This window comes from Triticum dicoccoides, chromosome 7A (assembly GCF_002162155.2).
Source record: "Triticum dicoccoides isolate Atlit2015 ecotype Zavitan chromosome 7A, WEW_v2.0, whole genome shotgun sequence".
Lineage (NCBI taxonomy): Eukaryota > Viridiplantae > Streptophyta > Magnoliopsida > Poales > Poaceae > Triticum > Triticum dicoccoides.
This window is the reverse complement of record NC_041392.1, coordinates 566,250,878-566,266,997: the sequence shown is the minus strand read 5'-3', so window position 1 is coordinate 566,266,997 and position 16,120 is coordinate 566,250,878.

Below are 16,120 nucleotides of genomic sequence, written 5' to 3'. Positions count from 1 at the left end.
TCGTTGCTATGCATCACCATGATCTTGCGTGTGCGTAGGAATTTTTTTGAAATTACTATGTTCCCCAACAATGGCATCCGAGCCAGGTTTTATGCGTTAATGTAATATGCACGAGTAGAACACAAGTGAGTTGTGGGCGATATAAGTCATACTGCTTACCAGCATGTCACACTTTGGTTCGGCGGTATTGTTGTATGAAGTGGCCCGGACCAACATTACGCATACGCTTACGCGAGACTGGTTTTACCGTCGTGCTATGCACACAGGTGACTAGCGGGTGTCAGTTTCTCCAACTTTAGTTGAACCGAGTGTGGCTACGCCCGGTCCTTGAGAAGGTTAAAACATCACTAACTTGACAAACTATCGTTGTGGTTTTGATGCGTAGGTAAGAACGGTTCTTGCTCAGCCCGTAGCAGCCACGTAAAACTTGCAACAACAAAGTAGAGGACGTCTAACTTGTTTTTGTAGGGCATGTTGTGATGTGATATGGTCAAGACGTGATGAGATATAAGTTGTTGTATAAGATGATCATGTTTTGTTGAAGTTATCGGCAACTGGCAGAAGCCTTATGGTTGTCTCTTTATTGCATAAGATGCAAGCACCAAATAATTGCTTTACTTTATCGCTATGTGATAGCAATAGTTGCAAGAGCAATAGTTGGCGAGACGACCATGTGACGACACATTGATATAGATCAAGATGATGGAGATCATGGTGTCATGCTGGTGATGATGGAAATCATGACGATGCTTTGGAGATGGAGATCAAAGGCACAAGATGGTGATGGCCATATCATGTCACATATTTTGATTGCATGTGATGTTTATCTTTTATACATCTTATTTTGCTTAGTTCGGCAGTAGCTTTATAAGATGATATCTCACTAATTATCAAGGTAAAAGTGTTCTCCCTGAGTATACACCGTTGCGAAAGTTCTTCATGCTGAGACACCACATGATGATCGGGTGTTATAGGCTCTATGTTCAAATACAACGGGTGCAAAACAGTTGCACACGCGGAATACTCAGGTTAAACTTGACGGGCCTAGCATATAACAGATATAGCCTCGTAACACTGAGACCGAAAGGTCGAGCGTGAATCATATAGTAGATATGATCAACATAGTGATGTTCGCCATTAAAACTACTCCATCTCACGTGATGATCGGACATGGTTTAGTTGATATGGATCACGTGATCACTTAGAGGATTAGAGGGATGTCTATCTAAGTGGGAGTTCTTAAGTAATATGATTAATTGAACTTAAATTTATCATGAACTTAGTCCTGGTAGTATTAGCATATCTATGTTGTAGATCAATAGCTCGCGTTTAGCTCTCTTGTTTTATTTTTGATATGTTCCTAGAGAAAACTAATTTGAAAGATGTTAGTAGCAATGATGCGGATTGGATCCGTGATCTGAGGTTTATCCTCATTGCTGCATAGAAGAATTATGTCCTTGATGCACCGCTAGGTGACAAACCTATTGCAGGAGCAGATGCAGATGTTATGAACGTTTGGCTAGCTCAATATGATGACTACTTGATAGTTTAGTGCACCATGCTTAAACGGTTTAGAATCGGGACTTCAAAGACGTTTTGAACGTCATGGACCATATGAGATGTTCCAGGAGTTGAAATTAATATTTCAAGCAAATACCCGAGTTGAGAGATATGAAGTATCCAACAAGTTCTATAGCTAAAAGATGGAGGAGAATAGCTCAAGCAATGAGCATGTACTCAGATTGTCCGGGTACTACAATCGCTTGAATCAAGTGGGAGTTAATCTTCCAGATAAAATAGTGATTGACAGAATTCCCTAGTCACCATCACCAAGTTAGTAGAACTTCGTGATGAACTATAATATGCAAGGGATAACGGAAACGATTCCCAAGCTCTTCGTGATGCTGAAATCGACGAAGGTAGAAATCAAGAAAAGCATCAAGTGTTGATGGTAAACAAAACCACTAGTTTCAAGTAAAGGGACAAAGGGAAGAAAGGGGAACTTCAAGAAGAACGGCAAGCAAGTTGCTGCTCAAGTGAAAAAACCCAAGTCTGGACCTAAGCCTGAAACTGAGTGCTTCTACTGCAAAGGGACTGGTCACTGGAAGCGGAACTACCCCAAGTAATTGGCGGATAAGAAGGATGGCAAAGTGAACAATATGTATATTTGATATACATGTTATTGATGTGTACTTTACTAGTGTTTATAGCAACCCCTCAGTATTTGATACTAGTTCAGTTGCTAAGAATAGTAACTCGAAACAGGAGTTGCAAAATGAACAGAGACTAGTTAAGGGTGAAGTGACGATGTGTATTGGAAATGGTTCCAAGATTGATATGATCATCATCGCACACTCCCTATACTTTTGGGATTAGTGTTAAACCTAAAATAAATGTTATTTAGTGTTTGCGTTGAGCATGAATATGATTGGATCATGTTTATTGCAATACGATTATTCATGTAAGTTAGAGAATAATTGTTGTTCTGTTTACATGAATAAAACCTTCTATGGTCATACACCCAATGAAAATGGTTTGTTGGATCTCCATCGCGGTGATACACATTTTCATATTATTGAAGCCAAAAGATGCAAAGTTAATAATGACAGTGCAACTTATTTGTGACACTGCCGTTTAGGTCATATTGGTGTAAAGCGCATGAAGAAAATCCATGTTGATGGACTTTTGGAATCACTTGATTATGAATCAGTTGATGCTTGCGAACCATGCCTCATGGGCAAGATGACTAAGACTCCATTCTCCGGATCAATGGAGCGAGCAACAAATTTGTTGGAAATCATTCACACTGATGTATGCGGTCCGATGAATATTGGGGCTCGCGGCAGGTATCATTATTTTCTGATCTTCACAGATGATTTGAGCGGATATGAGTATATCTACTTGATGAAACACAAGTCTGAAACATTTGAGAAGTTCAAAGAATTTCAGAGTGAAGTGGAGAATCATCATAACAAAAATAAAAGTTTCTACAATATGATCGCAGAAGTAAAATATTTGAGCTACGAGTTTGGCCTTCAGTTAAAACAATGTGAAATAGTTTCACTACTCATGCCACCTGGAACACCACAGTGTAATGATGTGTTCGAGCATCGTAACCCTACTTTATTAGATATGATGCGATCTATGATGTCTCTTACTGATTTACCACTATCATTTTGGGGTTATGCATTAGAGACAGCTACATTCATATTAAATAGGGCACCATCTAAATCCGTTGAGACGACACCGTATGAACTATGGTTTGGCAAGAAACTTAAGCTGTCATTTCTTAAAGTTTGAGGTTGCAATGCTTATGTGAAAAAGTTTCAACCTGATATGCTCAAACCCAAATCGGAGAAGTGCGTCTTCATAGGATACCCAAAAGAAAAGGTTGGGTACACCTTCTATCACAGATCTGAAGGCAAGATATTTGTTGCTGAGAATGGATCCTTTCTAGAGAAGGAGTTTCTCTTGAAAGAAGTGAGTGGGAGGAAAGTAGAACATGATGAGGTAACTGCACCTGCTCCCTTATTAGAAAGTAGTTCACCACAGAAATCTGTTTCTGTGACTCCTACACCAATTAGTGAGGAAGCTAATGATGATGATCATGTAACTTCAGATCAAGTTACTACCGAACCTCGTAGGTCAACCAGAGTGAGATCCGCACCAGAGTGGTACGGTAATCCTGTTCTGGAGGTCATGATAATTGACCATGATGAATCTACGAACTATGAGGAAGCGATGATGAGCCCAGATTCCGCGAAATGGCTTGAGGCCATGAAATCTGAGATTGGATCCATGTATGAGAACAAAGTATGGACTTTGATTGACTTGCCCGATGATCGGTGAGTCATTAAGAATAAATGGATCTTCAAGAGGAAGACAGACGCTGATAGTAGTGTTACTATCTACAAAGCTCGAATTGTCGCAAAGTGTTTTCGACAAGTTCAAGGTGTTGACTACGATGAGAATTTCTCACTCGTATCAATGCTTAAAAGTCTGTCTGAATCATGTTAGCAGTTGCCGCATTTTATGAAATCTGGTAAATGGATGTCAAAACTGTATTCCTTCATGTATTTCTTAAAAAGAAGAGTTGTATGTGATGCAACCAGAAGGTTTTGTCGACCCTAAAGGTGCTAACAAAGAGAGCAAGCTCCATCGATCCATCTATGGACTGGTGCAAGCATCTCAGATTTGGAATATATGCTTTGATAAAGTGATCAAAGTATATGGCTTTATACAGACTTGTGGTGAAGCCTGTATTTACAAGAAAGTGAGTGGGAGCACTACAGCATTTCTGATAAATATATGTGAATGACATATTGTTGATCGGAAATAATGTAGAATTTTCTGGAAAGAATAAAGGAGTTTTTGAAAGGAGTTTTTCAAATAAAGACCTCAGTGAAGCTACTTACATATTGAGCATCAAGATCTATAGAGATAGATCAAGACGCTTGATAAGTTTTTTCAATGAGTACATACCTTGACAAGATTTTGAAGTAGTTCAAAATGGAACAGTCAAAGAAAGAGTTCTTACCTGTGTTACAAGGTATGAAATTGAGTAAGACTCAAAGCCCGACCCTGGCAGAAGATAGAAAGAGAATGAAAGTCATTCCCTATGCCTTAGCCGTAGTTTCTATAAAGTATGCCATGCTGTGTACCAGATCTATTGTATACCCTACACTGCGTTTAGCAAGGAAGTACAATAGTGATCTAGGAGTAGATCACTGGACAGCAGTCAAAATTATCCTTAGTGGAATAAGGATATGTTTCTCGATAATGGAGGTGACAAAAAAAAGGTCCGTCGTAAAGGGTTACGTCGATGCAAATTTTGACACTGATCCAGATGACTCTAAATCTCAATCTGGATACATATTGAAAGTGGGAGCAATTATGTAACGCCCTCGATGCGGCTATATCTCCCACGTGTCGAAGCACGACTTAGAGGCATAACCGCATTGAAAGTAATGTCGCAAGTGAGGTAATCTTCACACAACCCATGTAATACATAAGGGAAAGAGATACATAGTTGGCTTACAATCGCCACTTCACACAATACATGAATAAACCATTACATCATCCAGATACACACAAGGTCCGACTACGGAACCCCAAAATAAAAGAAGACTACCCCAAATGCTACACAGATCCCCGATCGTCCCAACTGGGCTCCACTATTGATCAACTGGAAAACAGAACAACACAAAGAGCAAGATCTTCATCGAGCTCCTCCTTGAGCTCGGTTGCGTCACCTACACAGCATCATCGGCACCTGCAAACTGGTTTTGGAAGTATCTGTGAGTCACGGGGACTCAGCAATCTCACACCCTCGCGATCAAGACTATTTAAGCTTATAGGTAAGGTAAAGGTATGAGGTGGAGCTGCAGCAAGCGACTAGCATATATGGTGGCTAACATACGCAACTGAGAGCGAGAAGAGAAGGCAAGGCACGGTCGAACAACTATGATCAAGAAGTGATCCTAGAACAACCTACGAGCAAGCATTACTCCAACACCGTGTTCACTTCCCGGACTCCATCGAGAAGAGACCATCACGGTTACACACGCGGTTGATGCATTTTAATTAAGTTAAGTTTCAGGTTTTCTAAAACCGGACATTAACAAATTCCCATCTACCCATAACCGTGGGCACGGCTTTCGAAAGTTCAACCCCTGCAGGGGGGTCCCAACTTAGCCCATCACAAGCTCTCACGGTCAACGAAGGATATTCCTTCTCCCAAGACAATCTGATCAGACTCGGCATCCCGGTTACAAGACATCCTCGACAATGGTAAAACAAGTCCAGCAAAGCCACCCGAATGTGCCGACAAATCCCGATAGGAGCTGCACATATCTCGTTCTCAGGGCACACCGGATTGTCCAAGGTTCCGGTAGGCCAGCCCAGAGTTGCCCCTGGTGGCCACCGGCAGCTGACAGGTTGGACCAACACTCAGAGGAGCACTGGCCCGGGGGTTTAAATAAAGATGACCCTTGAGTCTGCAGAACCCAAGGGAAAGAAAAGGCTAGGTGGCGAATGGTAAAACCAATGTTGGGCCTTGCTGGAGGAGTTTTATTCAAGGCGAACTGTCAAGGGGTTCCCATTATAACCCAACCGTGTAAGGAACGCAAAATCCGGGAACATAACATCGATATGACGGAAACTAGGGCGGCAAGAGTGGAACAAAACACCAGGCATTAGGCCAAGCCTTCCACCCTTTACCAAGTATATAGATGCATTAATTAAATAAGAGATATTGTGATATCCCAACAAAATATCCATGTTCCAACAAGGAACAAACTCCAATCTTCACCTACAACTAACAACGCTATAAGAGGGGCTGAGCAAAGCGGTAACATAGCCAAACAACAGTTTGCTAGGACAAGGTGGGTTAGAGGCTTGGGTTAACAATATGGGAGGCATGATAAGCAAGTGGTAGGTATCGCAGCATAGGCATAGAAAAAGAGCAAGCATCTAGCAAGCAAAGATAGAAGTGATTTCGAGGGTATGGTCATCTTGCCTGAGATCCCGCAAGGAAGAAGAATGAGTCCATGAAGAAGACAAACGGACGTACTCGAACGAATTCCTCACAAACGCAACGTTATCGGAACCAACCCGAAGAAGCAACACTGGAAATAAGCAAACAACATAGTAAACAATCACCACATAAGCATGTCATGATGCACAACCAAGTATGATGCATGTCCGGTTTAATGAAGCATGGCATGGCAAAGTGCACAAACAATCCTACAAATTAAGTGGAGCTCAATATGCAACTCTGTTGCATATTGACGAAACACCACGTGACTTATTTAGTTCTCTCTCATTTATGTACCCAACAATATTAAATGTTGATTAACATGGCAAGAGGTGAAGCATATGAAAAACTACCTATCTAGGCAAGTTTAAATGAGGCCGGAACAACAAACAACAAGTTCGGAAACTCCTCATGTCCATGTTTTAAGGTTTAGTACTGTTCTGCCCTAAACACAAATTTAAAGTTGTTAAACATGCAAAGCAAGTACACCATGTTAAACTAGGCAAATTTCTACCCCATTTACATATAAAGTTTGTTAGGTTTGGAGCTACGGTTATTTAGTTATGAATTAAATCATTTTAGCATGCTATATGAGCAAATTTAATCAAACATCATTTTAAGCATTTCAAACATGGATGCCAGTGGCATATTATGAAACTAGACAGAAATCTAAGCATATTTCATATATAACTTATTTTAATCCGATGCACGGTTGGTGAGTTATGAAATGCATGAACTAGAGGGACTATTTTGTAAAATTGCCAGACTCCTGAAAAAAACAAAATCGCAGAGTCTAAAAAAATAGACTCTGGGCCGAATCTGAATAGGAAACCCAACAAAGGGAAAAAGGCCGGGGGCTGCTCACCCTCGGCCTTGGGCCCGTTGGCAAAGTAGGCCGGCCGGAGCAATCCGCGGATCCTGGGCCGTAGAGGCCCACGTGGAGGACGTCTTCCTCCCGATCCCGCCTGGATCGGGGAGGCAGGCGTTGACGAACGACGGCGATCGGCGTCGGAGAGCTGACCGGTGTGCGACGCGCGCGACGGGGTCCCGGCGAGAGGAAGACGTGGGGAGGGCAGCAGACGTCGAGGAACGAGGCAGGCATGGTGGATCCGATCTCCAAAGAGGGAGGCCGACACGGTGGGTGCGGGGAGGCGCCGGATCCAGAGCATCCCAGCGAGATCCGAGGCAGCGGCGAGGGGATCTCCGTTGGGGCGCCCTACAAAGAGATAGATGGGTGAGATGGGAGAGATCCAGTCGGGAAGGAGAAGGAGGCGGGCGGCGTGACCTGGGTTGGTGCTCGCCGGCGGCGGAGTGACGAGGAACGTCTGGGACGGCGCCGGCGGAGTCCAGCGGTGGGGATCAGGGTCACCGGCGGGAGGTTTGCGGGGTGCTGCGTGGATCATGCGCGTGGGCTCGCGGCGGGTGGTCTCGGGCCCAGATCGGCCCGCGGCGGGTCTGCCATGGGCTTCGTCAGGCTCTGCGGGAGGTGGAGGGAGGCAAACGCTAAGGTGGCGTGCGGCGGTTGGTTGCATCCAGCGCAGATGGCGGCGGGGGCAAATGGCGGTGCGCCAAGTGGCGGCGGCGGGTTAGACCGGTGCTGAGATTGAGGAGGGGGGTAGGTGGCTGTCGGCTGAGAGGTGGGAGGAGGGTTAGGGTAGGTTTAGGGGCTAGGGACGCCCAAAATGGCAAGGGGGGTTGCTTAAATAGGAAGGGGCTAGGGTTTTGGTGGGTTTGGGGGGCTTTTGGAGCGTTTTGGAGCCTCCGATCGCGATCTGACGGTCCGGAATGAAGGGGGTTTTAGGTGGGCTGCAGGTGGGTTGTGAAAAGAGGTTGGGCTGAGATGAGAGGAGAGGAGTGCAGCCCGGCAACTGTTTCCGGAGACCAAAAACGTCCGACGTTTTGACCGACTATAATGTTGCTATAGTTATCCGTTGGGGCACCAAACGAACTCCGAATGCGATGAAACTTGGCAGACGGCCTACCTAAAACATAACAACACCGCATGCCAACTTTCAACCCATTCCGAGAATATTTTCTGACCACTTATAAAATAATATTTCGGACGTGCCGCGGGTGCGTGCAAGTGTGTCTGGGCTCAGAACGGACAACGGGCGGAAGTGGGGGAACTCGGACGAATGCAAGTTTTGAAAACAAGATGATGCAATGCATATGATGACATGATAAAATGCAACACGCAAGCAAATGACATGGCAACGATAGCGAATAACTGGAAGACACCTGGCGCATCGGTCTCGGGGCGTCACAAATTAGCTAGAGTAGCTCCGTGCAGAGCATTGTTGACATAGAAATTTGTAAAATACTTACGGATCTGAATGTGGCAGACCCGTTGACTAAACTTCTCTCACAAGCAAAACATGATCACACCTTAGTACTCTTTGGGTGTTAATCACATAGTGATGTGAACTAGATTATTGACTCTAGTAAACCCTTTGGGTGTTGGTCACATGTCGACGTGAACTATGGGTGTTAATCACATGGTGATGTGAACTATTGGTATTAAATCACATGGCGATGTGAACTAGATTATTGACTCTAGTGCAAGTGGGAGACTGAAGGAAATATGCCCTAGAGGCAATAATAAAGTTATTATTTATTTCCTTATATCATGATAAATGTTTATTATTCATGCTAGAATTGTATTAACCGGAAACATAATACATGTGTGAATACATAGACAAACAGAGTGTCACTAGTATGCCTCTACTTGACTAGCTCGTTGATCAAAGATGGTTATGCTTCGTAACCATAGACATGAGTTGTCATTTGATTAACGGGATCACATCATTAGGAGAATGATGTGATTGACTTGACCCATTCCGTTAGCTTAGCACTTGATCGTTTAGTTTGTTGCTATTGCTTTCTTCATGACTTATACATGTTCCTGTGACTATGATATTATGCAACTCCCGTTTACCGGAGGAACACTTTGTGTGCTACCAAACGTCACAACGTAAATGGGTGATTATAAAGGTGCTCTACAGGTTTCTCCAAAGGTACTTGTTGGGTTGGCGTATTTCGAGATTAGGATTTGTCACTCCGATTACCGGAGAGGTATCTCTGGGCCCACTCGGTAATGCACATCACTATAAGCCTTGCAAGCATTGTAACTAATGAGTTAGTTGCGGGATGATGTATTACGTAACGAGTAAAGAGACTTTCCAGTAACGAGATTGAACTACGTATTGAGATACCGACGATCGAATCTCGGGAAAGTAACATACCGATGACAAAGGGAACAACTTATGGTGTTATGCGGTTCGACCGATAAAGATCTTCGTAGAATATGTAGGAGCCAATATGGGCATCCAGGTTCCGCTATTGGTTATTGACCAGAGAAGTGTCTCGGTCATGTCTACATAGTTCTTGAACCCGTAGGGTCCGCTCGGTTAACGTTTGTTGACGATATAGTATTTATGAGTTATGTATGTTGGTAACCGAATGTTGTTCGAAGTTTCGGATAAGATCACGGACATGATGAGGAACTCCGGAATGGTCCAGAGATAAAGTTTGATATATGGGATAATAGTGTTTGGTCTCTGGAAGGGTTCCGGAATTCACTAGAAGGGGTTCTGGATGTTTCCCGAAATGTTTGGTACGAGAACACTTTATTTGGGCCAAAGGGGAAAGTGCAAAAGGAATTTTTGCGGAGTCCAGGGGCCAGGCGCCAGGGTCCCTGGCGTCTGGCCCTGGAGTCCGAGAAGGACTCTTGCCTTTCGGGTGAAACCGACTTTGTGGAGGCTTTTACTCCAAGTTTCGACCCCAAGGCTCAACATATAAATAGAGGGGCAGGGCTAGCACCCAAGACACATCAAGAAAACACCAAGCCGTGTGCCGGCTACCCCGTCCCCTCTAGCTTATCCTCCGTCATAGTTTTCGTAGTGCTTAGGCAAAGCCCTGCGGAGATTGTTCTTCACCAATACCGTCACCACGCCGTCGTGCTGCCGGAACTCATCTACTACTTCGCCCCTCTTGCTGGATCGAGAAGGCGAGGACGTCATCAAGCTGAACGTGTGCTGAACGCGGAGGTGCCGTACGTTCGGTACTTGATCGGGACGGATCGTGAAGGTGTACGACTACATCAACCGCGTTGATAAACGCTTCCACTTATGGTCTACGAGGTTACGTAGACAACACTCTCCCCTCTCGTTGCTATGCATCACCATGATCTTGCGTGTGCGTAGGATTTTTTTTGAAATTACTACGTTTCCCAACACATAACACATAGTAGGTGACTATAGACTTGCAAGATAGGATCAAGGACTCACATGTATTCATGAAAACATAATAGGTTCAGATCTGAAATCATGGCACTCGGGCCCTAGTGACAAGCATTAAGCATAGCAAAGTCATAGCAACATCAATCTCAAAACATAGTGGATACTAGGGATCAAACCCTAACAAAACTAACTCGATTACATGACAAATCTCATCCAACCCATCACCGTCCAGCAAGCCTACGATGGAATTACTCACGCACGGCGGTGAGCATCATGAAATTGGTGATGGAGGATGGTTAATGATGATGATGGCGACGGATTCCCCTCTCCGGAGCCCCGAACGGACTCCAGATCAGCCCTCCCAAGAGGTTTTAGGGCTTGGCGGCGGCTCTGTATCGTAAAACGCGATGAATCCTTCTCCTTTATTTTTTCTCCCCAAAAGTGAATATATAGAGTTGGAGTTGAGGTCGGAGGAGCTCCAGGGGGGCCATGAGGTAGGGGGCGCGCCTAGGGGGGCAGGCGCGTCCCCCACCATCTTGGCTAGGGTGTGGGCCCCATGGTCTTGATATTTTGCTAGTATTTTTTATTATTTCCAAAAAGACGCTCCGTGGAGTTTCAGGTCATTCCGTGAACTTTTATTTCTGCACACAAATAACACCATGGCAATTCTGCTGAAAATAGCGTCAGTCCGGGTTAGTTCCATTCAAATCATGCAAGTTAGAGTCCAAAACAAGGTTAAAAGTGTTTGGAAAAGTAGATACGACGAAGACGTATCACGAAGCAGCAGAAGCAATGTCATCATCTGATCCGCTTGGGATCACGTATTCTTCATCAAAAGGAAAAAGGTCCTTTGATGGCATGGATGAGACAGGAACAACATCAATTGGATTGTCATAGGAACTTGTCAGTGGCTTCATTTTCTTCGGAGCTGAAGAATCTGATGCAGTTGATGCCTTTTGTTTCTTCGCAGCTGCACGCTCTGCAGCCTTGGTATTCTTCACATCTGATGTAGATAGAAGGATAGGAGTTGGTGTACGCGCAGGAGGAGCAGAGGAATTTGGTCCGAGATCTTCAGGTACAACTGATGCAGTTGCCCTGACCTATTCATTTTCTTCAGGCACAATACTAGTGGTTGCCCTGGCAATTTCTTTAGCGGCTGGAATGCAGTCATCAGCCCTGGAATTAGCATTTTCTTCAGCAGCCTGAGTGTCATCAGCGGTGCTGGCATTTTCTTCAGTAGGCTGAGCAGATGCTGCAGCCTGAGGAATTTCTTGTTGCGTTTGTGCTGCAACCGTGGAGGTGAAGTTGTCAGCAAGTCTCACAAAATGAACCTTGGCTCCCAACCAATCAGCGTGGTATGCGTTAAATTCATCACTGAGTTTCTTGATCTCAGATTGAATAGTGAAAAGTTCTTAAGTTGTCATAGAGACAACGTTTTTCTTCAGAAAGCGATCCTTTTTGTACTGCGCTTTCTTGATCTGCCTGGCCTTTTCAAATTTCCATTTCTCTTCCTGAATGAAGTGAGTCAACATCTGACTTTGGCCAGGAGTCAACTTGAAATCAGGCATGGGAGTGTTGGGGTCCTTGTGCCAGAGATCAATGTAATCAAGGATCAACTTTGGATCCAAAAGTAGAGGCACACTTGTGCCTTTGGGTCTAGCGCCCCTGACTTGTCTGTCACTGATGATTTCAGCAAGTTCTTTATCATCAGCTTCGTCTTCATCAGACGACACTTGAAAGGCGACCTGCTTCTTTTGAGGACTTGGTCGAGAGCCTCGTCCAGTAGTTGCCTTGGTCTTCAGCAGAGTGGGGCCAGTTGAAGAATGTAGTGGAGCTGAAGAACTTGTAGAGGCGCCCGAGGCAATAGAGATGCATGTTGTCCTTTGGCACGAGGCAAGATGCGCAGGTGCGGAGGACTTTGACGGAGGAGCTGAGGACTTTGGAGGAGCTGGAGTGGGTTGAGGAATTGGACGTGAGGGCTTTGAAGAAACTGGCCTTGAGGGCATTGCTGAGGAACTTGGTCATGAGGGCATTGGGGTTGAAGCACTTGTCTTATGAGCCGGCTTCTTTGGCATTGCCTTCTTGGGCTTACTTGCAGATGCCTCAGCAGTGGCAGCAGCAACAATAGAGTCTTCATTGAATTTCCTCACTGCTTCCTTAGCTACTCTGACAAGCTTGGCTTGGTGCTTGGCCCATTCATCAGGATAATCCTCACCACGCTTGAGGCTGGTGGGATCAGCTTCTTGGCCAGGTGCCAAAGGAGATCTTGGGCATGGAGGATGAAGAGCAAATTTCTTCATATATTTGGGAGTGACATATCTGTATTCCCTCCATTCTCGTGCCCATATCCTCTCTATCCTTTGGATGCGCACTTTGCGCTCATTCTTAGTTTCCTTCCCATGGGTGGCCTCATCAGGAGTGCACTAATCCTTGTATATGTCCTCGGGGATTTCAAACGCGGTGTTGACTTCTAGCTTCTAGCTTCTCTGCAAATGAGTTAAGTTGATGAGAACCTATTGATTCAGCAGCGGACATGTGTACCTGTGAACAAAGTATATGTGCGAAGTATTTGGAGAGGTCATATGCGTTCTCAGAAGTTTTTGCAAAAAGAACAAGTTTGAGGAAATTGACCAGATGAGTCTTGAAGAATTTCACTAAGCGATCTTTGACTTAGCTTCCAGAGTTGTACAGATTGAAAATCCACACAATTAAGGAATCTTGAAGAAAAATGTTGCTTAGAGAAACAGATCAAGAACAGATGATATGTGAGGTGTTTAGTGTGTGAAGAGTTGAGGAATAAACATCTTTCGAAGATTTGAAGAAAACATCAGAATCAACAAGGGCAGTAAAAGTAACTTTAAATTACCCTTGACGAAGAACACGACGAACTAGGAAGTGTAGATTTGAAGCTCGTCGGTTCAGATCTTCCACGCCCTAACTTGGTTGAGGAAGACAGCTACGGCGGCGGCGGAGTGAAGAAATCCGCGTCCGGCGTGAGTACGGCGGCGACGAGGTCGAGGCAGTGAAGCTCTTCCTCACCGGCGATGATGGAAGTAGCGGCGGCGCTAGGGTTTGGGAACTCGAGCGAGGGAGTGAGGTCGAGCATAGTAAAAGTGAAGTGAGGAAGGGAGAGGGGTATTTATAGCCGAAGTGAAAAATCGCTCGCCCAAGGAAATAGGAAGAACGTGCCCCTGACCTTTCTCATTCGCTTGACATGTGTCACCCACGTATAGAGAGGTGGCGATCATGCGAGATCGTGGGTGAATAGATAAACATCGCATAGAATGCGGAATGGTTTGAGCGGCAAAGCCGAAAATTTAGATAAGATGGGTTTTAAAGTTTCGTTCATAATTTCTTCAGGTGACAAGGACACAGTGAAGATTTTGAACGAGTTTCAAATAGAACGCACATGAAGAATTTGTGAATAGACTGGGTTGAGTTTAGCATAGAGGGGAAGGGTCCGATCACATTCACTTAGCAGAAAGAGCAACTAGAAGAAATAGCAATAAGTGAATGTTGTAGAGGACATAAACTCATATATATAGTCAAAGAAGAAAAACGATGAAAATAGTGAAGACAAAGCAAGTTGAAAAACAACTGAGGAATTTCAAAGAACTAAGAAATAACTCAATTGAAGATTTTCAACATTTGGTGGTGGCGTGACCCAACGTATAAGAATGATGATTTCAGACACCGCGTACAATTGTCGTAGGGTTCTGAGAATCAAATTCTTCGTTAATTTCTTCACACTTAGAGTGTTATTCTTCATTGATTGAAGAAAAACGTTTCTTCATGTGTTGCACATCTAAGTCATCAATTTTGCATAAGTGTTAGGATGTGTGTCCTTTTCAAAGAACATTCAAAGATTCTAGGATATTTAGCTCACACCGCAACTTGCTAAATCTATTCTCATCCAAGGGCTTAGTGAAGATATCGGCTAGCTGTTCTTCAGTCTTCACATGCTCAATAGAGATGTCGCCCTTCAACACATGATCACAAAGAAAATGATGACGAATCTGAATGTGCTTTGTCTTCGAGTGCTGAACTGGGTTATGAGCAATCTTGATGGCACTCTCGATGTCACAGTAGAGTGGCACATTCTTCACGTTGACGTCGTAGCCCTGAGTGTTTGCTTCATCCATAGTAGTTGGGCACAGCAAGAACCAGCAGTAATGCACTCAGCTTCAGCAGTAGACAGTGATACGCAGTTCTGTTTCTTCGAGGACCAACAGACCAAAGATCGTCCGAGGAAATGGCATGTGCCAGATGTTGACTTGCAATCCACACGATCACCAGCATAGTCAGAGTCTGAATATCCAATGAGATCAAAAACCGAGCCCTTGGGGTACCATAATCCAAGTGTTGGTGTGTGAGCTAGATATCGAAGAATATGCTTCATAGCCTTATGGTGTGATTCCTTCGGCGTAGCTTGAAATCGGGCACACATTGTAACGCCCCGAGACCGATGTGCCAGGTGTCCTCCAGTTATTCGCTGTTGTTTGCCTTGTCATTGCTTGCGTGTCATGCATTGCATATCATGTCATCATGTGCATTTAGTTTGCATACATGTTCGTCTCATGCATCCGAGCATTTTCCCCGTTGTCCGTTTTGCATTCCGGCGCTCCGTTCTCCTCCGGTAGTCATTTCTAGCTTTCTTTCATGTGTGGGGGTTAAACATTTCTGGATTGGACCGAGACTTTCCAAGCGGCCTTGGTTTACTACCGTTAGACCGCCTGTCAAGTTTCGTACCATTTGGACTTCGTTTGATGCTCCAACGGTTAACCGAGGGACCGAGAAGGCCTCGTGTGTGTTGCAGCCCAACACCCCTCCATTTTGGCCCAAAACCCACATAAACCTCCTCCATCATCTCAGTCGTTCGATCACGATCGCGTGGCTGAAAACCGCACCTCATTTGGACTTTCCTAGCTCACTCTACCTATAAATATGTGATCCCTTCCGAAAATCCCGCAGTCCAAACCCTAAAAACTCCTCCGCGCGCCGCCGGACACTTCCTCCCGCGCCGGCCGGACATGTCCACCCCGGCGCCACATCACTTCGGCCAACTAGAGGTTGCCACGTCAGCTCGGCCGCCCCTCTCATCCACTCACGCGCTGCCACCTCACCCCGCCGGCCCCTCTCTCTCCCCACGGCCCGCCGAGCCCATCACGGGCCCGCCCGGACCCGGATCTGTGCCGCCACCACTGCGGGTCTCCCGTGCCTAGCTCCGCCGCCGTCGTGCTTGCCACATCCCGCCGGCGCCGCCCTTCGCCGCCGTTCGCCTCCGCGCGCCGCCCCGCCTTTCCACGTCGACGCCCGTCCGTTCGCCGCCTCGGGTCGCCGCTCCTCG